This window comes from Schistocerca gregaria, chromosome 1 (assembly GCF_023897955.1).
Source record: "Schistocerca gregaria isolate iqSchGreg1 chromosome 1, iqSchGreg1.2, whole genome shotgun sequence".
In the NCBI taxonomy this organism is placed as follows: Eukaryota; Metazoa; Arthropoda; class Insecta; order Orthoptera; family Acrididae; genus Schistocerca; species Schistocerca gregaria.
The window spans coordinates 843,132,889-843,156,650 of NC_064920.1; the positions used below are offsets into that span (position 1 = coordinate 843,132,889).

General features: G+C 44.2%; 1 protein-coding gene across 2 annotated transcripts in view; it reads left to right on the forward strand.

Annotated features, from left to right (window-relative positions):
- The window catches only part of LOC126272445 (matrix metalloproteinase-2-like), an 884,734-nt gene that overhangs the window by 516,057 nt on the left and 344,915 nt on the right, over positions 1–23,762 (forward strand). The window lies entirely within an intron of this gene.

Below are 23,762 nucleotides of genomic sequence, written 5' to 3' on the forward strand. Positions count from 1 at the left end.
CAAGCTGCTCCCGCCTATTAAAGGTGCACAAAGTTTGAAGCAAATCCGTGATCCCAACGTCGTGGCCTCACCTTGTTGGAAATACGGGACAATTTCATAGCACTCATTCACAGAGTAACTTTTAGTTAGATGGTGCCCTGCATATAATAAGTACCAAAAGAAAATCGATATCACCACGATAAGCTTAAGATTGAATAAATTGTTTTTCTTCACTACTAATTTCTAAAACACAGATCGTTATTAGTTCTCTGTCCAATAAAGGAAAAATATTTTTTTATAGTGAAATAAATCGGTGGCAGTCCGCTGTATCTTATGCATGGCTTTTGTCTAGATCGGCCATCTAGTACTTCGCCACTGTTTTACTGCTACCATACTACTTATTCCAGAGCAATACTTCTTCTGTCGGTTTGCTTTTATTTTCTTTGGTTGCAAAGAACAGAAGATTACTTGTTCTAAGAGTAGCATATGTGAATGTACATTCGTCAAGTTATACGGAGACGTCATTCTTCCTTTTTATTAATTTCTTTGTTATTCATTCGTAAGGAATAGAAAAACAAGATGGTCAATCTGAATGTGTGTTTTCATGATGGAAAACCAAAAGAGAAATCTCAAATCACTCCTAATGGGGAGACTAGGAAAATCCGACATTGCCTTCCTGGCGAGGTGTGAGTCGAGGTTCAAATGGCTCAAATGGCTCTAACACTATGAGACTTAACATCTGAGGTCATCAGTCCCCTAGACTTAGAACTACTTAAACCTAACTAACTTAAGGACAGCACACACATCCATGCCCGAGGCAGGATTCGAACCTGCTACCGTAGCAGCAGCGCGGTTCCAGACTGAAGCCTCTAGAACCGCTCGGCCACGTGAGTCGAGGCCTTCCTCCAAGATGCAGATGGTGTGTAACTGCTGCGTGTTGGCGAGTGCTTGTACCATACATTTCATGAAACCGTCTAGGTCCACCTGGAATTCAGTTCCAAATTCTAGTGCTGACTGTGTCAGAGGTCGTAGGCACCACTCCATCTCCTCTCCTCTCCCACCCCACTCCCGTGCGCTCTCGCCACGTCCCAGCCAAAGTCTGATGTTACTTGCCTTGCAGTGGCTGTTTAACCTGCAGAGCCGTGGCATACACCACCTCACTGCAGCGGCCTAGCTGCCTCGGCAAAGGAAGAGACTTCTAGTGGCATTCAGTTGTTTTAAACTAGCCAGCAGTAGCAGCAGCACACATGCAATCGATTACAGGACTACGGCTTACAGTAGGTATCAACACTGGGACGACTCCTGAGCGCAGGTACCCAGCCAGATGGCGAATGTCATCTGTGACCAGACCACTTACGTTAAAAGCTGGAGTTGGGCTAGTGGGAACAGACGGGCACACAGTTTCCTACGTACTAATGTTTAGAATTATTTGTTGTACAGCAGTGGATGACCTCTCGTTACCGTCCTAGAGGTTGACATCGTTTGTTGATCACAGGTGCATGCACTGCAAGGAACCGAAGTGGGAACTACAAGTTACATCAGTGTTCAGTATTACGATATGTGCGACACCAGCGCTGCGTAAGGGAAAAGGGACAAGATTATACCAGTCGCTCCACTCCCTCCACCCTACCCTCCCTCCTTCCACAACGAACTACAGAGGCAACACGCGCGGGCGGTATAAAGTGTCGCAACATCACTTTGGAGAATGACAGCGAGCCAGAGATTGTTGCAAAGGTTCTTCATTCCAGGCTTTAAGAGCCAGTTACGGTACGTGGTCACTGGTGTGAGTCGAATAACACCATCTGCAGATATCTCTACTCAAGCAGGCGCATGTTTTGGCACCAGCGTATTTTAGTAAAGGGATTTAAATATGGTCGCCACTAATAGAACCAAGTCATTATTCATTGTAACTTACGATCATGGAACGGAATTAAGAATGTCTTCTTACCCATTTTGAGAAGAGGAAGAAGCGGTGAGTGTTATGGAAATGGAAATGAGTCTTTGGCGTCATTGGTAGGGAGGTCCTTTGCGGGGCAGGTCCGGCCTCCTTGGTGCAGTTCTTATTACATTCCATGCCACATTGGGTGACCGGTGGGGATGAAATGATGATGAAGAGAGCACAGCACCCAGTCCCTGAGCGGAGAAAATCCCCGGACGAGCCGGGAATCGAAACCGGGCGCGTAGGGCGGCAATCCGTCACGCTGACCACTCAGCTATCGGGGCGGACGGTGAGTGCTTTGGTAGCTTGAGAATAAGCAGTGAAAAAGGGAATGATCAGCCTCTATTACTGAATGAATTTATTTGCAACATAACATATTTCAGAAAGTGAGCTTCTATCATCAAGTATGGTAACATGAGTAACTGAAGTATTCCTGTAAATGGATTAATAGCGATGTACCTTTGTTATGTGTTTGTGGGAATAGTTCGGTCATCGAATTCAGTAGACCTTGCCGGCTGCGGTGGCCGAGCGGTTCTACGCGCTTCAGTCCGGAACCGAGCGACTGATACGGTCGCAGGTTCGAATCCTGCCTCGGGCATGAATGTGTGTAATGTCCTTAGGTTAGTCAGGTTTAAGTAGTTCTAAGTTCTAGGGAACTGATGACCTCAGATGTTAAGTCACATAGTGCTCAGAGCCAGTACACCTTAAGACGGAAGTTAGCCTTTGTAAGGGTACAGGTATCGATCCGTCATCCGACGTATGAACTCTGTCCCTTACGATTCTTGGCTGCAGCACAGCCCGCCTCTTTGCTACGGCGCAAAGGCATCGCTGACGGGGATGCCCCTTGGTTCCGGAAGGTACGGGTTGACGCCTAGAGTTCGGTTGGCGGAACGCAGTGATTCAGTCGCCATAGAGCCGCACCCAAAACCATCACGCGAGCAGGACGCGAATATATGCCAGAGCGCGATCATGCGAATTGTGTTAAAAACAATAATTTGTCGATTATGAATCGTTTAATGTTGAAAAGGAGACCGTTAAGAAAAAGAATGGCAATGGCTAACTCATCTTACATCGTGAATGATGAGTATATGATGATGTATGTGTGATGCGAATACGGTTAGAAATCCTGTTAAAGTGATTTGCAATCAGAGAACGAGTAAAATCGAGTGTTCCGTACTAGTCTGTTGACTCATTTATAACCTGAATCACTTTCATAACTTCTGGACAGGATTGTTTTGTGTTAGTGTGAAGGAAGTAAACAGGCCATGTGTCGTGGGCTACACAGTTGAGCCTCTAATTATCGACGCATGTACTTGGGAGTAAGTTTGCGCCTCAAAGAACTGCCTAATCTACGTGTTTGATGCCCTAAAAAAATATCAAACAGTCGGACTGAAACATCTCCAGTAACTGATATAAGAAGAGGGGAAGCTTAAACATTTAAGTTCAGTGGAAGAGGTTGATCACTGATTTTATTACTGCTTTTACCGGAGATACTTGCACCATAAAGGTCACTTGATCAGTGAAAGCCTCCAGAAAACGAGGAAGGCTGTTTCTTCATGGTAAGCTCAGGTTTTACGAGGAGCAAAGACAGTTGTCAAACTAATGGCAGCTCTCGTATCTGCAACTCTGCATCTTTGAGAGATGGAAACTCTCGTCATTCGTGACAAGGTCTGCGACGTGCTGTAAACTGAGTAGTCGGGTGATAGTTTCTAAACCTCTAATGAATATTGAAATCATGCAGTATGAATTTGTGATGGTTGTAAGATCGTAATATGCCACAACGAGTAATGTTTCCAAGTTTTTTTGCAACAAAAAGTCGGTTTTACGTTTGCAGAACACTCAGTGAAGCCCACTGTGCCATAGTCACATGCCATTCCGTTGTTCCTGCTCTTATTTTACAGGTTCAAATTACAGGAAAGATGTATGTAAACACTTCAAGTGACCACGTGCTTCCCACGATATCGATTTTATCCCCGAAGTGGGACATAGTCTTGCGACAGAGACTTGCTCGAGAATACAGGTGCCTCTATCCAACGTAACCTGAAGATTGCAAGTGTCACTTAACATTTGTGAACAGCTCCAGAGAACAAAAAGCGGTGTAAATTTTCTCTCACATCGTAAAGAGCTGTAGCATTCTATGAAACAACTCACGAATTCAATACTTTAATCTCACGCCAAATCTCGCTCGAGATGTAGTTCAAATCCCTTAATAGCCGCGTCGTTCAGGCGTTTTCGTTATTATGATGGATCATTTTTATCCACTAGAAAATAGTTTTGTTTTACATTAGTGCGCTGTTAAACTTTCCCTTCCCATCTTCATACGGTTTTTGCGCACATAACCAACTGGTGCCTCCTTTCTGATACCTTATTTGTATTATTTTCTCAATACTATAATTAGTACATGGTTTTAGTGCCTTGCTTCCTTTCTGCGAGTGATACATTGTGTTCCGCCCGTGTTCTCATTTTAATGAAGTTTGAAACAAAATTGTTCCTGAGTCGCTCACTGCTGTATATGGAGCGCTGACTATATTAAATAGCGTGAGATGTGTGCAAAATAACTGCGAAAATTAAGATGTAAAATGGCGAACAGGCGACGGCGTAGTGATAAAAAGTCTGGAGTCGGTGGCTGAGTCACAGCGGTTGATCCCGGGGCAACCGCCAAGACACGGCGGCCCAGGGATGTACTGAATGTAAGGCTGGCTATCTCTGCACGTGGGTCAGATAGCCCAGTAAGGGAGCTGAAACATCACGGATGAGTGTAGGAACTTACGACGTTTGCCGATACCACCATTCAGCATCAAAATCAGTAGTCAAAGCTGCTACACCATATTACCGACCGTGTTTCCACTCGTTTTCAGAAGCAATCACGAAAAATATGTGATAAAGGACAACAGTTTATGAAGAACGGTTATGTATTGCATGTTTTGTACAACTGAGAGTCAGAAAGTTCCCCATTTTGCGTTTCGTGCAGTTAAGCATGTATAAAATATACATCCATGGCATTTACTGTCTCTACATTATCATGGGGACTCGTAACAAACCAAGTTGGAATGTGAACTAAGGAGTCTGTAATGAGGTATCTAAACCTAGCAAGGAAAATGAACGTTGTGCTAAGATACTAACACTACGAGGCGTCGCTTGGCATTTCCCGGCGTGATGTGTGGCTTATGAGCAGCCGCTCGACCACGAAATCCAAGTTTTCTCACCTCCCGCCTAAATATCATAGTACTTGCAGTGGCCCGGCCGCTGTGGCCAGGCGGTTATAGGCGCTTCAGGTCGGTACCGTGCTGCTGCTACGGTCGCAGGTTCGAATCCTGCCTCAGGCATGGATGTGTATGCTGTCCTTAGGTTAGTTAGGTTTAAGTAGTTCTAAGTTCTAGGGGACTGATGACCTCAGATGTTAAGTCCCATAGTGCTTAGAGCCATTTGAACCATTTGAACTTGCAGTGGATCCTGATGCAGTTTGGAATTCCTGTGTAATGGTGTCTATAGATGTCTGCCTATTACACATTACGACCCTCTTCAAATGTCGGCGGTCTCTGTCAGTCAATAGACGAGGTCGGCCTGCACGCTTTTGTGCTGTACGTTTCCCCTTCACGTTTCCACTTCAATATCATATCGGAAAAAGTGGCCCTAGAGATGTTGAGGAGAGTGGAAATCTCGCCTACAGACGTATGACACGAGTGACACCCAATCATCTGACCACGGTCGAAGTCCGTGAGTTCCGCAGAGCAGCGCATTCTGCTCTCTCATGATGTCTAATGAGTACTAAGGTCTCTGATATGGAGTACCTGGCAGTAGGTGGCAACACAACGCACCTAATATGAAAAACGTACGTTTTTGGGGGTGTCCGGATACTTTTGATTACATAGTGTACGTAAGATAGTATGACGAGAACTGGCATAGGGGTGCAGTCTACTGGTAAGCAACCGCACGCCATCACATCTACTCTCTCAGTAGCTAAAATACTGGAGATTAATTCACCCATAAGGTGCCCAGCCAGCTACAGGACTCTGACAAGCTAGATCGAGCGTCATTGAGCTAGTCATTCCCTCCCACGACTAAAGACATAGTTTTCACTGTTGCTGAATCAGTAATATTAGGTGGTAGAAGTTCTAGTCCTGTTGGTGGAAAAATGTTTCATCGCCGCAGTCGTTCAAGAAAGTCGAAGGTAAGTCAGCAATGTTGGGCCGCTTTCCTACGCTACTGCAGTCTCTGGTAGTGCTACGTGGAATGAGGGTCATAACGTTGCGGCAATTCGCCCGTCGGCTGAGCATGTCAGGATCGGCGAATGTCCTGGAGCTGTTCGTGACGAGCTGACTGTGTGCCTTCTTCAGGGTCGTAGTGCTTTGACAGAAAAAAGGTCCACCGACAACAATAATTTTTTATTTATCACGAGGCAATGCGTACTGCAATGTGCAAGTAAGTTTACTATTCCACGGAGTACTAGCTCGGCTAAAGAAGAGTCGTTTGGGACTTGGTTGGAGAAACCATCCCGAGATTTGCTACGAGTAACTTATGGGAACCACGTAAACCTATATCATTGAATCGGACGGCGGCTTGGACTCCACTCGGCCGGTGAGCGACGTGAGCCTAGGCGGCTGCGCCGTCTGCTCACTCTGCAGATAATCCGCCGCTTCCACCGCCGCCGCCGTGGACACCCTTGGGCAGAGCGGCCAGATGGACGCGCAGTGAGCGGTGAGCAGTCGGCGGCGCCCGCAAAAACGACCGCTTCCGGACGCTGGCCTAGTCTGGACTGCCGAGGACGGCCTCTAGACGCCTCTAGGTCCGCCAGTCTGCACGTCGGAAAAAAATACTTCTCTCTCTCTCTCTCTCTCTCTCTCTTTCTCTCCCGTCTCTATTAGGCATTCAGCCAGAGGACAGCCCGCCTGGAAATTCCTAGGCACGGATTAAATAAATAAAACAACTTCGCCCCATTCTCTTCCAGTACCGTACTTAAATACACATTGCGCAAAACATTAGTTGTTTTCGGGAGGATAAGGAAAAGCAATACATAGTCACGTATCGCACAGTGCGTGGAACTCTTTCGATAATAGGCTATGTCACGAACTTACGAGGGTAATCCCAAAAGTAAGGTTTCCTACTTTTTTTATAAATACATAGATCTGTTAATATCTACAATGGTTTACATCAGTTACAGCTCGACCATTTAGCTGTTTTTCGACATAATCTACATTTCTGTCGATAAATTTTTGTAGACGCTGTGGCTTTTTTTGTATGGCCATGTCATATCAGCTCACCGCTATGCTGTCCAGAAAGTTATGAACCTCTTCTTTCACCTCGTTGTCGGAGCTGAATCACTGGGACCACAATTAACGCTGCCAGGTACTGTGAGACTCTGGAGAAAGCTCAAACGCGCAATTCAAAACCGGAGGAACGTTGAGCAACGACGTGCACATTCTCCATGACAACGCCCTTCCGCACATAGCTCGGCAAACCGTTGCTCTCCTGCAACAGTTTCAGTGGAACATAATCACCCACCTACCCAATAGTCCTGACGTGGCTCCCAAGGTTGAAAGAACATTTGGGGGGATAGCGATTCAGCTCCGACGATGAGGTGAAAGACGGGGTTCATAACTTTCTGGACAGCATGGGGGCGAGCTGGTAGTACATGGGCATACAAAAACTGCCACAGCGTCTACAAAAATGCATCGACAGACATGCTGATTATGTCGAAAAATAGATAAATGTTCAAGCTGTAAAGTGATGTAAACCACTGTAGAAATAAACAAGTTTCTGTACCTAAAAAAATAGGAGACCTTACATTTGGGATTACCCTCGTATCACATCATCTTTGTCCATAGTTAAAAGTTCGCGTCGAAAATTGTACTGATGTACCGTATAATCCCAGTACGTCTCGAAGTCAGATCACGACCAATAACAGAGGTTGTTGGTTTACTTCTGCATCCACGTGATTGCTCTGTAATACACAATCAAGTGCCTGGCAGATGGCTCATTCCGAACCATCCTCAGACTGTTTATCTACCGTTATATCCTCCAACAACACTCGGGAAAACGAACATTTAAATCTTTCCGATTTCGTTACAGTGATCGTTTCCCCCGATGTAGCTATGCGACAATAAAATATTTTTGCTTTCGGAGGACAAAGGTGGTGGCTGAAATTTTGTGAAAACATCACGTCGTAATGAATCATGCCTTTGTTTTTATGTTTGCTACTCCAGCTCGCGCATCTTATCCTTGATGGTGTCTCCCCTGTTTAACGATAATATAAAGCCAGCTGAACCTCTTTGAAGTCCTCCGTCAGTCCTGTCTGGTAAGGACCCCATAACGCGCAGCAGTACTTCGGAACAGGACCGGCAAGCGTAGTGCACACAGTCTTATTGATTGATCTGTTCCATCTTCTAAGAGTTCTGCCAACAAAATACTGCCTTTGTTTCAACTACCCTACAACATTTTCCAATTTAAGTTACTCGTGCTTGTACTGTACTTGTAATCCCAAAGTATTTAGTTGAATTTAGAGCCTTTAGACTTGCACGATACTCGTGTAACCGAAATTTAACCGTTTCCTTTTAGACCTCATGTCGATGACCTTACACTTTTTATTGATTAAAGTTAATTGCCACTTTTCTCAACATACAGATATTTTATGTAAATCGTTTCACAACTGGCTTTGACCATCTGATGACTTAACAAGATGCTTAAAGACAGCATCAATCTGTAATAAGTGTTGTCACTGCTAGAACCTTATGCACGTAGTGCTCACAAATTTAAGTTTCACTCTCGTTTACTATTGTACTCGCAATAGTGAATTTTCGGTTGCTGTCGACTGCCCCTTCATTCCCTCTTACGCAGCAGTCATTGATATAGTTCACTGCAGAAGGCATCATTTAGAATTTTGTAATTTATGACGTACTATCCAAAGATTATTAATTACGTGCATGCGGTTTCCTTTCCGTGTTGTGACAGGGTTGGAAGTGGGACATCGAGTGTGGAAACCAATAATTATAACTTTACGTTTTCTTTCACAATCCCGTACTTCCCAAATAGGTAGTGGTGAGAAACGGTCTGGAAAGCTTGTAAGGGTGTTGCAGGGTGGGTTGTGCTGAGAAATAATTCTTAAGAAAAAATTCGACACGTTGTGCTGTTTCCGAGTTAATTAGCATTGAAGTTAGCCAACCAAGACGTTTCGCGCGCAAATTAAAGCAGTCCCAGATCCAATTAGTCAGTTGTTGTTATAGCGCAGATGACAGCCCAAGAGACTGCCCTGTCTTTGGCTCTGGTTCAGTTCTTACTAACGCCCCATGTCCAATTTTAGTATCGCCCTCTTCTTCTGTTTTAGAAAACCAAATTAAATACACATTTGGAGACACCGTCAGTGCAGGCCACTTAAATATGACTGGCTAACCTCAATCTTAATTAACACTAAAACGGCGCAATGCATCGAATTTTTCTTATAATTATTTCTCGGCACAATATGCCCTACAACACCCTCACAAGCGTTTCATGGTGTTTCTGACCTCCAGTATAACTGCGTTGTACTCCCGTCAAAGAATAATAACGAAACCTCTAACTACGGAAAACGCAAATTGTTAACAGGCGCGAATCGTCAGCTCCCTCCAAACGTAACAACAACTGCTCCATATGAAATTTTGTGCAAAAATCTATACATGATTTTAAACGTCTTTGTCATTATTAGAGAGAACTACAATAGAGAATTAGTGTTTAACGTCCTGTCGACTACGAGGTTATTAAAAACTGAGTATAAATTCATAGAGCTGAAGACGGGGGCAGCAAGTGGCCTGCCACCATTTTAAAGGAACCATACCGGAATTCATCTTAAGTGTTTTAAAGGAACCTTGAAAAATATCCAAAAGTGATGTGGTGGCCGGTGGTTTCAGCCCTCTCCTTCCGAATGTGAGTCCAGTGTCGTTATCACAGAAGTGAGCGGCAGTGTACCGAACTGCAGAACGCGTGCTAAGCTCGAGCATACATTATGCTATTATGCAATGACTGCGAGATAAACATACGCCAATCTGGAGACAAATATGAATATTTCTTTCGTTTAGACATCTGTAATTTACTTCCTTGGTCTCTCAGTGTTCAGTCTACCTGACTTGTGAGAACTACATGCGTTAATCCCGTACTTTCCACACTCTTCCTCTTCATAGTTCTTGTACAACTAACACGAACAAACTATGGCATGCACGATATCTTTTACAAGCTTCTAACAAGAATAAACAACATAGAGTCTTTGTGGAACATCTTCAGATTCTGTCCAAACGATTTTTAGTGATGTGGTTGTGAAGTAAAATAAATGTCGTATGACTAGGGCCTCCCGTCGGGTAGACCGTTCGCCGGGTGCAAGTCTTTCAATTTGACGCCACTACGGCGACTTGCGCGTCGATGGGGATGAATGATGGTGATTAGGAAAACACAAACACCCAGTCCCTGAGCGGAGAAAATCTCCGACTCAGCCGGGAATCGAACCGGGGCCCTTACGACTGACATTCTGTAGCGCTGACCACTCAGCTACCGGGGCGGAAGTTGTGAAGTGAAACGCGAAGGATCAAACACAGCTAAACCAAGACCAAACAGACCTCACATTAGGACGGATAGGTACCGTCGAGTATTTCGGAGAATCGTTGTCAAAAACTCATGAAATCTGTCGAAGGAATCATTCGTGAATTTCAAAGTTCTGCCACCAGTCCAGCTGGTACGATGGTTGTGTGTTGGGAGTTTAAAAGAATGGGGTACAATGGTCGAGCAGTTTCTCATATGCCACTCGTTTCTGTAGTCTGTGTTAAACGATCCCTGATGTGGCGTAAAGAGAGACGCCGCTGTACTCAGGGTAACTGGAAATGAATGATTTGGAGTGGTGAGTCACACTATATCTAGACGCAGTCCGGTGGTGGGGTTTGGATTAGGCCAGTACCTGGAGAACATTACCTCTTCGCATGTGTACTTCAAATGTTCAAATGTGTGTGAATTCCTATGGGACCAAAGTGCTAAGGTCATCGGTCCCTAGACTTACACACTACTTAAAGTAACTTTTGCTAAGAGCAACACATACCCCCATGCCCGATGGAGGACACGAACGTCCGGCGGGAGGCGCCATTCAGTGACGTGACGCCTCATGTGTACTTCCACCAGTGAAGCACGGAGGAGTGTTTTACGTGATTAGGATGTGGTCCTCTTATTGCGCTTGACAAAACGCTAAATGCGGAAGGATACGAACACATTTTACGGCATTGTGCACTGCGTACAGTAGATTGAACAGGTCGTAGGGGATGATTGTTTGTATCAGCTTGACAGTGCACCCTGTCATAAAGGAGCGTCCGTGAGGCAGTGGGTGGACAAAAACATTCCTAAAACGAAATGCCATGCGCAGTGTCCCGACTATAATGTATGTGAGTTAGAAAGTCGGCTTAGCTCCAGATCCCAGATTCCCACTTCAGTATTTTCTCTGGTTTCGGCTACTGAGGAAGAATGGCTGGCGTTTCTTCATGGACATTCCCAGGCACCTCATTGAAAGTATCTCCAGCGGAGTTCAAGCCGTTTAAGTGGTGGTGGTGGTGGTTAATGTTTAACGTCCCGTCGACAACGAGGTCATTAGAGACGGAGCGCAAGCTCGGGTTAGGGAAGGATTGGGAAGGAAATCGGCCGTGCCCTTTCAAAGGAACCATCCCGGCATTTGCCTGAAACGATTTAGGGAAATCACGGAAAACCTAAATCAGGATGGCCGGAGACGGGATTGAACCGTCGTCCTCCCGAATGCGAGTCCAGTGTGCTAACCACTGCGCCAACTCGCTCGGTCAAGCCGTTTAAGTCTAAGGGCGGACACACACTAATAAATGTCCAGATACTTTTGATCAAATAGTGTACAAACAACTTTATAGAAGTTGACGTCGTGGCGATTCGAACATGACAGCTGTGCAACCTGTAATCCATCCACGATAAATCGTTTTAAGCCTTTCCGATCTTAGAGTAGCCCCAGTAGTAGGACACGCTGTAAGCCAGAGCTGCTGGTGGACCGGCGGCAGTGGGCCTTGATTTACGGGTCCGCTTCGTAATTAGCCTGGCCCGGCCCGACGCGGCGCGTCGCCCGTTACGGCAGGATTAAGACGCGATCAGCGGCAGTCGGCCTTGTTAGGCGCCAGTGGCGCCGCGCCGTGGCTGCGCCACGGTGGCGCCCGGCGCCTGTCTCTCTCTGTCGAGGAACGCCAGTGGCCTCCGAACACGGGGTGGGCACCCCAGGTCAAGCGCACCCACACTCTACCACGGATGATAACTGCGCATGCTCATGATCGATTACTAGCTGCGCATTCCACACCACTGAATGCGTATTTCCGCGTATGGATCAGTTTTAAACCTTTCGCTGCACAAACCTGTATTTTCTGGAGATTTTAAACCATAATTAAAATGTCATCCATTGCAGGTATCGACACAGAGTTTCCGCAGTTGTAAACTTCTAATGTCAATCGCGAAGGAATCTCCTAGTGCCCAGTGAATCAAACCTTTACTATCTGTTAAGGAAATCCTGCTACTGTCAGTAGCCGAAGTCGCGCCTGTATGGTGGCGTTGCTCGGGAAGCCGGTTCGTACTCTGGCGGTGGATGTAATTTTCACTACTAGCATTTGGCCACCAAGTGGATGGGAGGTGGTGACGTGTAGTTCGTGATCAGCAGTCCTTACGCTAGTCTTCCGGATTAAAGTCCAAACATATCCTCAGTGTTTCTTGAAGTGAGGGCAACGCTGTTGATGTTGATTAGTCCACCAGATGGGGACATTATGCTCGTAGGCCACCTTGTTGCTTTTAGAGACGAGTATGATATGTGCCGCTACTGTGTTTCACACTCTAAATTCTCATATCATCGTACAATACAAACATAACATTATATTGTACACATTACATTCATCTACATTCTACAAGTATACACAGCCGGAAAAAATTAGCACACCCTTTTAGAGATTTGCAATTCACTCAGAATTTATTTCAATAGTGCATACGGAGTACACAAAATTATTACGTTTACAGATCAATAGCACAAGCGGTGCAGAGGTACTGGGTATCAAGTGCTTCAAATGGCTCTGAGCACTAAACATCTGAGGTCATCAGTCCCCTAGAACTTAGAACTACTTAAACCTAACTAACTTTAGGACATCACACACATCCATGCCCGAGGCAGGATTCGAACCTGCGACGTAGCAGCAGCGCGGTTCCAGACTGAAACGCCTAGAACCGCTCGGCCACAGCAGCCAGCCCTCTCAAGACCTGTAGTGTTCGTCACACCAGGAATGTGTGGGTAAAGACCTGTGAACGCAGTTGTTGTCTTCCTGGAAGATGGTAGTGTCAGAATAGAGTCAATATCAAGACGTAATAGAAAAGCAATACTTGGTCATCGAGAACGCTGAAGCAAACATCCTGATCGTTGTTGACTGTAGTCTGAACGGGGAAACTGATTGAGACGGACCTGTTTTCTCTGACAGTAGCAACCGCTGTCGGTTTTGAGGTCGACTGCCATTGACAGTACGTAGATACACTGAACAATACGCGTTGACACACCAACAAATCGGAATACTTGATTCACAGTGTGGTCACGTGGTCCAAACACAGTCGCTTCTTTCTGCCATTCTGTCACATCGCCCTGTCGATCCACCTTACTGCTCTTGTTCCATACAACCGAATGCCACATGCAAACAACTTCATTGCACTACTTAAACATTAGCGGTTGAGACTCACATGACGGCTTGGTACCAGTCCTGCACATCTGCAGTGATGTAAATAATCCTGTATGAAGCGGTGACTAATTCTTCGTCTGGTAAAGGAGTAATTTAACTGTTCAGGTGCAACAGTCCTTCCTTAAAGGAATAGTTGAAGGCCCTTTGTGAACAGTGATTCAGAATGTGACAAAAAATTATTTCTAGATCTCATCTCCGCCATATACACCTACATTTACATCTATACCCTGCAAACCACTTAATCGTGTGTGACGGAAGGTGCTGTGTACCAATGTCGATTCCCCCCATTCCTGTTGCAGTCGCGAAGAACGATTATTGGTGTGTCTCCGTGGGTCCTCAAATCTTCCTAATTCTTCTTACAAGGTCTTTTCACGAAATATAAATAATAGGAAGCAGTATATTGATGAACTCTCATTGGAATTTACGCTCTCGAAAATTTAGCAGTAAACCACACCGTGGTGCAGAACGCTCTTGAGCGTCTGCCACTAGAGTTTTCTGAACCTCTGTGTGATGCATTTGCGCAGCCGAACGCTCTGTACTTCTTTGAATGTTCTTTATTTCCCCTGACAACCCTGTTTCGTATGGATTCTAAATTGAAGAACAATATTAAAGTATTGGTGGAACGACCGTTTTGTGAGCTACTTTCTTTTTGGCAGGACTTCACTTCCTGAAAGTTCTTCAAATGAATATCATTCCAGCATCTGCCTTAAGTGAGATTATATTTATACTGTCGTTTCACTTTAAATCGCTCCATATGCAAATTCCCAGATGTTTTATTGATGTGACTGCTTCCAGTGTTTGTTGTGAAATTATGTAATCGTACAAAAGTGCCTATTTACGAGCAATATATCACATTTCTCTATGTTGAGGTACAACTGTCAACCAATGCACAGCACATTTATCCTCTGAAGGTATTCCTGGAATTTGCTACAATTTTCTAACTGTGAAACTTGTCTACATACACTGAAGGGCTAAAGAAACTGGTACATCTGCCAATATCGTGTAGGACAGCAGCAAGCACACAGAAGTGCAGCAGCACGAAGTGGGATGGACTCGATTAATGTCTGAAGTCGTGCTGAAGGGAACTGACACCATGAACCCTGGACGGCTGTCCATAAATCCATAAGAGTACCAGGAGGTGGAGATCTCTTCTGAATAGCATGTTGCGAGGCTTCCCAGATGCTCAATAATTTTGATGTCTTAGTAGTTTATTAATGTCTGAAGTCGTGCTGAAGGGAACTGACACCATGAACCCTGGACGGCTGTCCATAAATCCATAAGAGTACCAGGAGGTGGAGATCTCTTCTGAATAGCATGTTGCGAGGCTTCCCAGATGCTCAATAATTTTGATGTCTTAGTAGTTTATTGGTCAGCGAAAGTGTTTAAACTCGGAAGACTGTTCCTGGAGTTACTCTGCAGCAGTTCTGGACGTTTGGGGTGTCGCATTGTCCTGCTGGAACTGCCAAAGTACGTCGGAATGCACAGTGGACATGAATGGATACGGGTGATCAGACAGGATGCTGTGTCACCTGCCAGAGTCGTATCTACATGTATCAGGGGTCACTCCAACTCAACCACCCCACACAATTACAGAGCCTCCACCAGCTTAAAGATTCACCTGCTGACATGCAGCATCAATTGATTCATGAGGTTGTCTCCATACCCGTACACGTCCATCCGCTCGATACTATTTCAAACGAGACTCATCCGACGAGTCAATATGTTTCCACACATCAACAGTCCAATGTCGGTGTTGACGGGCCCAGGCGAAGCGTAAGGCTTTGTGTTGTGCAGTCATGAAGGGTACACGAGTGGGTCTTCGGCTCCGAAAGCCCACATCCATGATGTTTCGTTCAATGGCTCGTACGCTGACACTAGTTGATGGCCCAGTATTGAAATCTGCGGCAATTTGCGGAAGGGTTGCACTTTGACACGTTGAACGATGCTCTTCAGTCGTCGTTGGTCCCGTTATTGCAGGATCTTTTTCCGGCCACAGCGATGTCGGAGATTTGATATTTTACCGGATTCCTGGTATTCATGGTACTCTCGTGGAATGGTCGAACAGTAAAATCCCCATTTCATGGCTACCTCAGAGATGCTGTATCCCGTAGCTTATTGGGTGACTGTATCACCACGTTCAAACTGACTTAAACCTTGATGGAGTGCCAATGTAGCAGCAGTAACCATGGTAACAACTGCGCCATACCCTTGTAGTCTAATACAGGCGTTGCCGACCGCGGCTCCCTATTCTGCCTGTTTTCATTTCTCTGTATTTGAATACGCATGGCTATACCAGTTTCTTTGGCATTCAGTGTATAACAGCATGATGCGCGAAAAGCCTCGTGGAACTTCCGTCACTATCTATCTCATCTACAGGGTGGTCCATCGACCGTGATCGGGCGAAATATCTCACGAAATAAGCGTCAAACGAAAAAAATTACAAAGAACGAAACTTGTCTAGCTTGAAGGGGGAAACCAGATGGCGCTATAGTTGACCCGCTAGATGGCGCTGCCATAGGTCAAACGGATATCAACTACGTTTTTTGTTTTTTTAATATTTTAATAGGAACCCCCAATTTTTATTACATATTCGTGTAGTACGTAAAGAAATATGAATGTTTTAGTGGGACAACTTTTCCCGCTTTGTGATAGGTGGCGCTGTAGTTGTCACAAACACATGGCTCACAATTTTAGACGAGCAGTTGGTAACAGGTAGGTTTTTTATATTAAAATACAGAACCTAGGTACGTTTGAACATTTTATTTCGGTTGTTCCAATGTGATACATGTACCTTTGTGAACCTATCATTTCTGAGAACACATGCTGTTACAGCGTGATTACCTGTAAATACCACATTAATACAATAAAAGCTCAAAATGATGTACGTTAACCTCAATGCATTTGGTAATACGTGTAACGACATTCCTCTCAACAGCGAGTAGTTCGCCTTCCTTAATGTTCGCACGTGCATTGACAATGTGCTGACGCATGTTGTCAGGCGTTGTCGGTGGATCACGACAGCAAGTATCCTCCAACTTTCCCCACAGAAAGAAATCCGTGGACGTCAGATCCGTTGAACGTGCGGGCCATGTTATGGTGCTTCGACGACCAATCCACCTGTCATGAAATATGCTATCAATACCGCTTCAACCGCACGCGAGCTGTGTGCCAAACATCCATCATGTTGGAAGTACATCGCCATTTTGTCATACAGCGAAGCATCTTGTAGTAATATCGGTAGAACATTACGTAGGAAATCAGCATACATTGCACCTTTTAGATTGGCATCGATAAAATGGGGGCCATAATGCCGCACCATACATTAACCCGCCAAGTTCGCTGATGTTCCACTTATCGCAGCCATCGTGGACTTTTCCGTTGCCCAATAGTGCATATTAAGCCGGATTACGTTACCGCTGTTGGTGAATGACGCTTCGTCGCTAAATAGAACGCGTGCAAAAAATCTGTCTCGTCCCGTAATTTCTCATGTGCCCAGTGGCAGAACTGTACACGACGTTCAAAGTCGTCGCCATGCAATTCGGTAGTGGTGCAATCGATGTTGATGCAGTATTCTCAACACCGAGGATTCTGAGATTCCCGATTCTCGCGCTAATTGTCTGCTACTGATGTGCGGATTAGCCACGACAGCAGCTAAAACACCTACTTGAATATCATCATTTGATGCAGGTCGTGGTTGACGTTTCACATGTGGCTGAACACTTCCTGTTTCCTTAAATAACGTAACTATCCGGCGAACGGTCCGGACACTTGGATGATTTCGTACAGGATACCGAGCAGCATACATAGCACACGCCCGTTGGGCATTTTGATCGCAATAGCCATACATCAACACGATATCGACCTTTTCTGCAACTGGTAAACGACCCATTTTAACACAGGTAATGTATTACGAAGCAAATATCGTCCGCACTGGCGGAATGTTACGTGATACCACCTACTTATACGTTTGTGACTATTACAGAGCCATCTATCACAAAGCGGTCCAAGTTAAACATTCATATTTCTTTACGTACTACACGAATATGTAATAAAAAATGGGGGTTCCTATTTAAGACAACGTAGTTGATATCCGTTTGACCTATGGCAGCGCCATCTAGCGGGCCAACCATAGCGCCGTCTGGTTTCCCCCTTCAAGCTAGACGAGTTTCGTTCTTTGTAGTCTTTTCGTTTGATGCTTATTTCGTGAGACATTTGGCCTGGTTACGATAAATGGACCATCCTGTATATAACGCTACCGTCGTTGCCGTTTACTAGTAACTGGGAAGTTGAGGAAGCTGGACAATGAGAGGGTGCCGTGGCTCCCGCTGTTGTCTCTAGAGCCCCTGCGCCCCGCTCATCTCACAAGCGGCGGCAATTTGCAGATACAGGGAGAGAGCCGTGTGTCTCTCGGAGAGGCGGGCCAGCGGCTGCCTTGTAAGGCGGCGACGCGCCCGGCTACGTGACCCGCCTGGCGATTCGCCCGCTGAGGCCTTTGTGTGCCGTCCGGTCCAGGCCGCGGGGACAGGCGGCTAACTACTCCCCTACCCATCTCACCCTGTGTCCTCCCACCAGCCCCTTTTCTCTCCGTATGCGTCAAGAGACTGTAGCTGTTCCTGGACAGCTTGTTGCAGTGGCAGTTTGGGATTAGGCTCTGTGCCGTATGCGAAAGTGTGTCTCCACCACACACGACCCTTACAGCATAACTATCCCGTTGTCCACTGCTAAAAAATTCCATCACAGAATACTTTAACAAAATATTCTCTATTTCCATGAATGTTTTGTCAATATACAGGGTGATTTCTACCAACATTTAAAAATCCCCGAAGTGGTGCATATGACGCTCAGACAAGTAATTTAATATAAGACACATTAAGACACATGGGATCGCAAATGTCCGGAAATACCCTAAAAGTGTATGGTAAATGTTGCATATGTGACGTCAGCGGATGACGTGCTCGCAGCACGTGCAGCGGTGGAGCCTATCGGTCTGTCGCACCTGTTAACCCCAGTCCAGCTCAGGTGTTCACGTCGGTGTAACTCCAGGCCTACGTACACGACTTTAGCGCGTGGGACTCAGGGTTCATGACAAGGCCTATTATATGTCCTTGGATAACGCAAGAAATATTGATTTTCACTGATGAAAGGAGAAAATATAAAAATGCAGCAAATGAAGCAGGCGAAAGGGAATACAAACGTAACAAAATGAGATTGACAGGAAGTGTAAAGTAGCTAAGCACGAATGGATACAGAACAAATGTAAGGATTTATGAGCATATTTCATTAGGGGAAATATAGATATCGACTACAGGAAAATTAAACAAGCCTTTGCTGAAAAGAAAAGCAGCTGTACGAATGTCAAGAGCTCAGATGGTAAACCAGTCCTAAGCAAGGAAGGGAAAGCTGGAAGGTGGAAGGAGTATATAGAGGGTCTATACAAGGAAGATGAACTTGATGCTAAAACTATGGAAAGGGAAGTAGACACAGATGAAAATGAGATGGGAGATTCGTTACTGCGAGAAGAATTTGACAGCGCTCTGAAAGATCTAAGTCGAAATAAAGCCCCGGCCGTAGACGATATCACGTCAGAACTCCTGATAGCCTTGGGAGAGCCAGCCATGACAAAATCCTTCCATCTTGTCTGCAAGATGTATGACACGGGCGAAATACCGTCAGGCTTCAAGAAGAACGAAGTAATTCCAATTTCAAAGAAAGAAGTTGCCGACAGCTGTAAAAATTATCGAACTATCTGTTTAATAAGTCATGGTTGCAAAATACTTACACGATTTTTTTTACAGAAGAATGGAAAAACTAGTAGAAGCCGACCTCGGGGAAGATCAGTTTGGATTCCGGAATTGTCTTACAAGACAGGTTAAATAAGGCAAACCAACGTTTATAGAATTTGTAGACATAGAGAAAACTTTTGACAATGTTGACTAGAATACTCTCTTTCAAATTCGGAAGGTAGCAGGCGTAAAATACAGGTAGCGAAAGGCTATTTATAGTTTGAACAGAAACCAGACGCCAGTAACAAGATTCTATGGGCATGAAAGGGAAGCAGTAATTGAGAAGGGAGTGAGGCAGGGTTGTAGCCTGTGCCCTATGCTACTCAATATGCACATTGAGCAACCAACAAAGGAAACCAAAGATAAATTTGGATTAGGAATTAAAGTTCAGGGAAAAGAAATAAAATTCTGAGGTTTGCAGATGACTTCGTAATTCTGTCAGAGACGGCAAAGACTTGGAAGAGCAGTTGAATGGAAAGAACAGGGTTTGGAAGGAGGATATAAGATGAACATCAAAAAAAGCAAAACAAGGATATGGAAGTAGTCGAATGAAATCAGTAGATGTTGAGGGTATTAGATTGGGAAACGAGACACTTAAAGTAGTAGATGACTTTATTATTTTGCCAGCAAAATAACTGATGATAGCCGAAACAGAGAGGATATAAAATATAGACTGGCAATGGTAAGAAAAGCATTTCTGAAGAAGATACATTTGTTAACATCTAATATCAATTGTTAGGAAGGCTTTCCTGAAAGTAATTGTCTGAAATGTAGCCATGTATGGAAGTGAAACATGGACGATAAACAAGTTAGACAAAAATAGAATAAAAGTTTTCGAAATGTAGTGCTACAGAAGAATGTTGAAGATTACTTTGGTAGATCACGTAAGTAATGAGGAGGTAGTGAATAGAATTGGGGAGACAAGAAAGGATCGAGAATGCGATTTTCACTCTGCAGCGGAGTGTGCGCTGATATGAAGTTTTGAAGGTAGGAGACGAGGTACTGGCAGAAGTAAAGCTGTGAGGACGGGGCGTGAGTCGTGCTAGGGTAGCTCAGTTGGTAGAGCACTTGCCCGCGAAAGGCAAAGGTCCCGAGTTCGAGTCTCGGTCCGGCACACAGTTTTAACCTGCCAGGAAGTTTCAAGAAAGGATCGGTTGATAGGACACATTGTGAGGCATCAAGGGTCACCAATTTAGTATTGTAGGCAAGTGTGAGGGGGTAAAAAGCGTAGAGGGAGACCAAGAGGTAAATACAGTAAGCAGACTCGGACGGATGTAGGTAGCAATAGTTATGCGGAGACGAAGAGGTTCACACAGGATAGAGTAGCTTGAAGCGCTACATCAAACCAGTCTTCGGACTGAAGACCACAATAACGTGTCTTGTATTAAATTACTTGTCTCTGTATGATCCACGTCGTTTCATGGTTTCTTAAACGTTAATAATAATCATCCTATATACTTGGGTTTTCCTCATTTTCATTGGTCATTTTGTTCCTTTACTAACAACATTCTAAATTTTTTGTCTCATAAAATGTTGTTGCATTGCGTGACTTCACTAACAGCTGCGAAAATTGTAATATTGACTCTATCATGTACCATGTCATGTAAGTTTACATGTTTCTCTCGTTGCGATTATAGTTCCCTGTTTTATTGCGGAGGTGTGGCTCGCTATGCCGAAAATAAAGACAATCGCTACTTTACATAAACGTTCATCTCATCTGCCTGTTGCTTCTGATTTGTCTTTGGTAACTATCTCTAGTGTTCTGCGTTCCTCCTTGAATAAATATTAGCACTGTCTCTTTATTTCCTTTTTTTCTTTCTGAAGTTGCCATACCGTACTTGACATTAACAGCCTCGCTCTTATGCCTCTCTTAATACAGACAAATTACGTGATATTTTAGCCTGAGAGGATTAAGTCAGTGAGGCATAGTTTACTTGATGTTGGTAGCTGCAGCAAAGACGGGAAGTTAGTGGAGCGCAAATATTAGAATGTGTACAACATAGTGTCGGAGATATTAGATGCAACGGGTATCTGAGGATGAGGAAATTAGTGTACGAAAAAAAGGAGATGAAAAAGGGGATCTACTTATCCGAATAAATGCTGACATGAACATTTACGTAGAAACACTGAGCTGATATACGACTTACACTGATGCAAACAAACATTTTAGTGTACGGAGAGAACGAAAACGAAATGATGTCCCCAAAATGAATATCTGGTATATCTGACACACGCTATGGCGTGAAATAAACTGACTTTTAATTTCTCCCTCAATGAAAAAGTAATATACGACAGATATATCAAGTGAACTGAAAGTTCTTGTAACAAAATAGTTTTGACACAGTTTGAAGAGTGCATGAGGGGAGAGCTGCAGTTAAGAACTAGTTTTCAGCAACCGGGGCGCTTCCTGACGCCCACCGACTGTGACATTCGTTAACGCTCTCCAGAATGTAGTGTTCACACCTGCAGTGTTTCTAATGAAATCGGCCAGTACTGTAGGCCTAAGTGAATAGAGGCTCGCCGGAAATTCACCATTTGACAAGCCTTTGTCTGCACTGACGAGCCTATTGTACACAGAAGCGGCCTTGGTTCAGCGGGGTATTCTGCACAAAAGAAAACGTGAGCGGAGTTCGCAGCCAGCTTAGGGTGACAGTCTCTGGCTGGTACACAGTGGTACCAGTACCCCATATCTGTGGCTACAGCTTGTGATGAAATCCCGTGTCCGGTCAGCTACACTAGAATTTATTATTTGTGATCTCGTGATACTTCTTTGCACATCTGAATAGCCTCAGTCTTCTGCCATACCGAAGTGTCGTACAAATGAAGACACTTTCGTATTGAGGAGGAAAGTGGGTTAATCCCGCTGCAGCAATTCTGGTAATGTCTTCTCGCAGTTTTTATTGGTCACTTGCCTTGTGAGCTTATACACAGCTTAACACTGTCGACTCATAATCGGAAAGAGACTGAGTCAGGTTCCTGTCAGGCCATGCTGATTGATTTCCTATAATTTTACAACAGCACTGCTAATGAATGCTTGGTTTGCGTTTCAAGGAAACGGTGCATGGATCCTTCCGCCATTCTTGTCCAGTCCGAGCAGGTATTCTGTCTCTAATGACCTCAGTGATACGTTAAATGCTTTCTTTGGTGCATACTGTAGCAATCAAATATCCATAGACAAATTAATCACAAGTTCGAAGAAATGTACAGACGAACATTTTACCCACAAATATTAGAGCCGTTGGGCTAGACGTCAATACCGAAATATACGCAACTTCGGCCGCGTAATATAAAATCAGGCTAACCCCATAAGTTTTATGCGCAATGTACACAGTTCTAGCGAATACGGCATACATACAAACTGTTATTATTTGGAACTATGTGAGTAAAAAGCTGTCTATCGTGACAGAAAACATAAATATGATAAATGTCGACAGAATTCCGGGGCCAGATAGGAAATTTTTCCTGTCGCGTAACATAATGCTTTTGCGTCATTTTCGGACATGTTTCATTTTTTCTCGCACAAACTCAGACACCATATGCAGAACTTTAAAGACTTTTCCTGACTATTATTGGAGTCTCAAATCTCATCTAGAAGCGAGTCATGGACCGTCTATGTGCAATTACTTGCGAGTGAGTCTCGAGACAGGTTAAAAACTGAAAAAGACGATGAAGTTAGCATTGAGCCAGAACTATAGTTATCTCATGGAGCAATATAGTTGGAAAAATGATATAAAATTACAAAGAAAACAGATTTAAAACGGAGACTGTTTTGAGACTACATATGAAAGAGAAGAAAACTACATGTTTAATTTCATCATATATGCAACTTAATTACAAAAATTTTGATGAATCACTTAAATCACAACAAATCTGAAGAAATCATTCATATCATTATAATACATATCTTATGTTCACTTTCTCGTAATCCACGTGAAATTCTTATTAGGTAGTATACACAATATTTTCAACAACAATAACTTGAGACCAGTTACGCTGTTATAAAAATTATGCGCTTCTAGATTCAAATGCCAACGGGTAATCTCCTTTTTTATTATATCTTAATTAATTAATTCCTTGCCTTACGTAAATATTTTGAAAGATGTTTTGATTATTGTTGAGATCGGTCTAAACCTACTGTATGTACAACGTTAGTTCAGCTTATTTTAGCGCAATAAAAATACACATAAAAAAGTTTTGCCTCTCCTCGGTCCCGAGAGTTCCGGACCTGTACAGGAAAGTGGAATAGAGATAAACATAAACATCATTTCCGCCCTTTTTATTCCTCATGAAAACCACACATTGCATGTTGTACCACCATACAGCGAGACCTTTAGAGGTGGT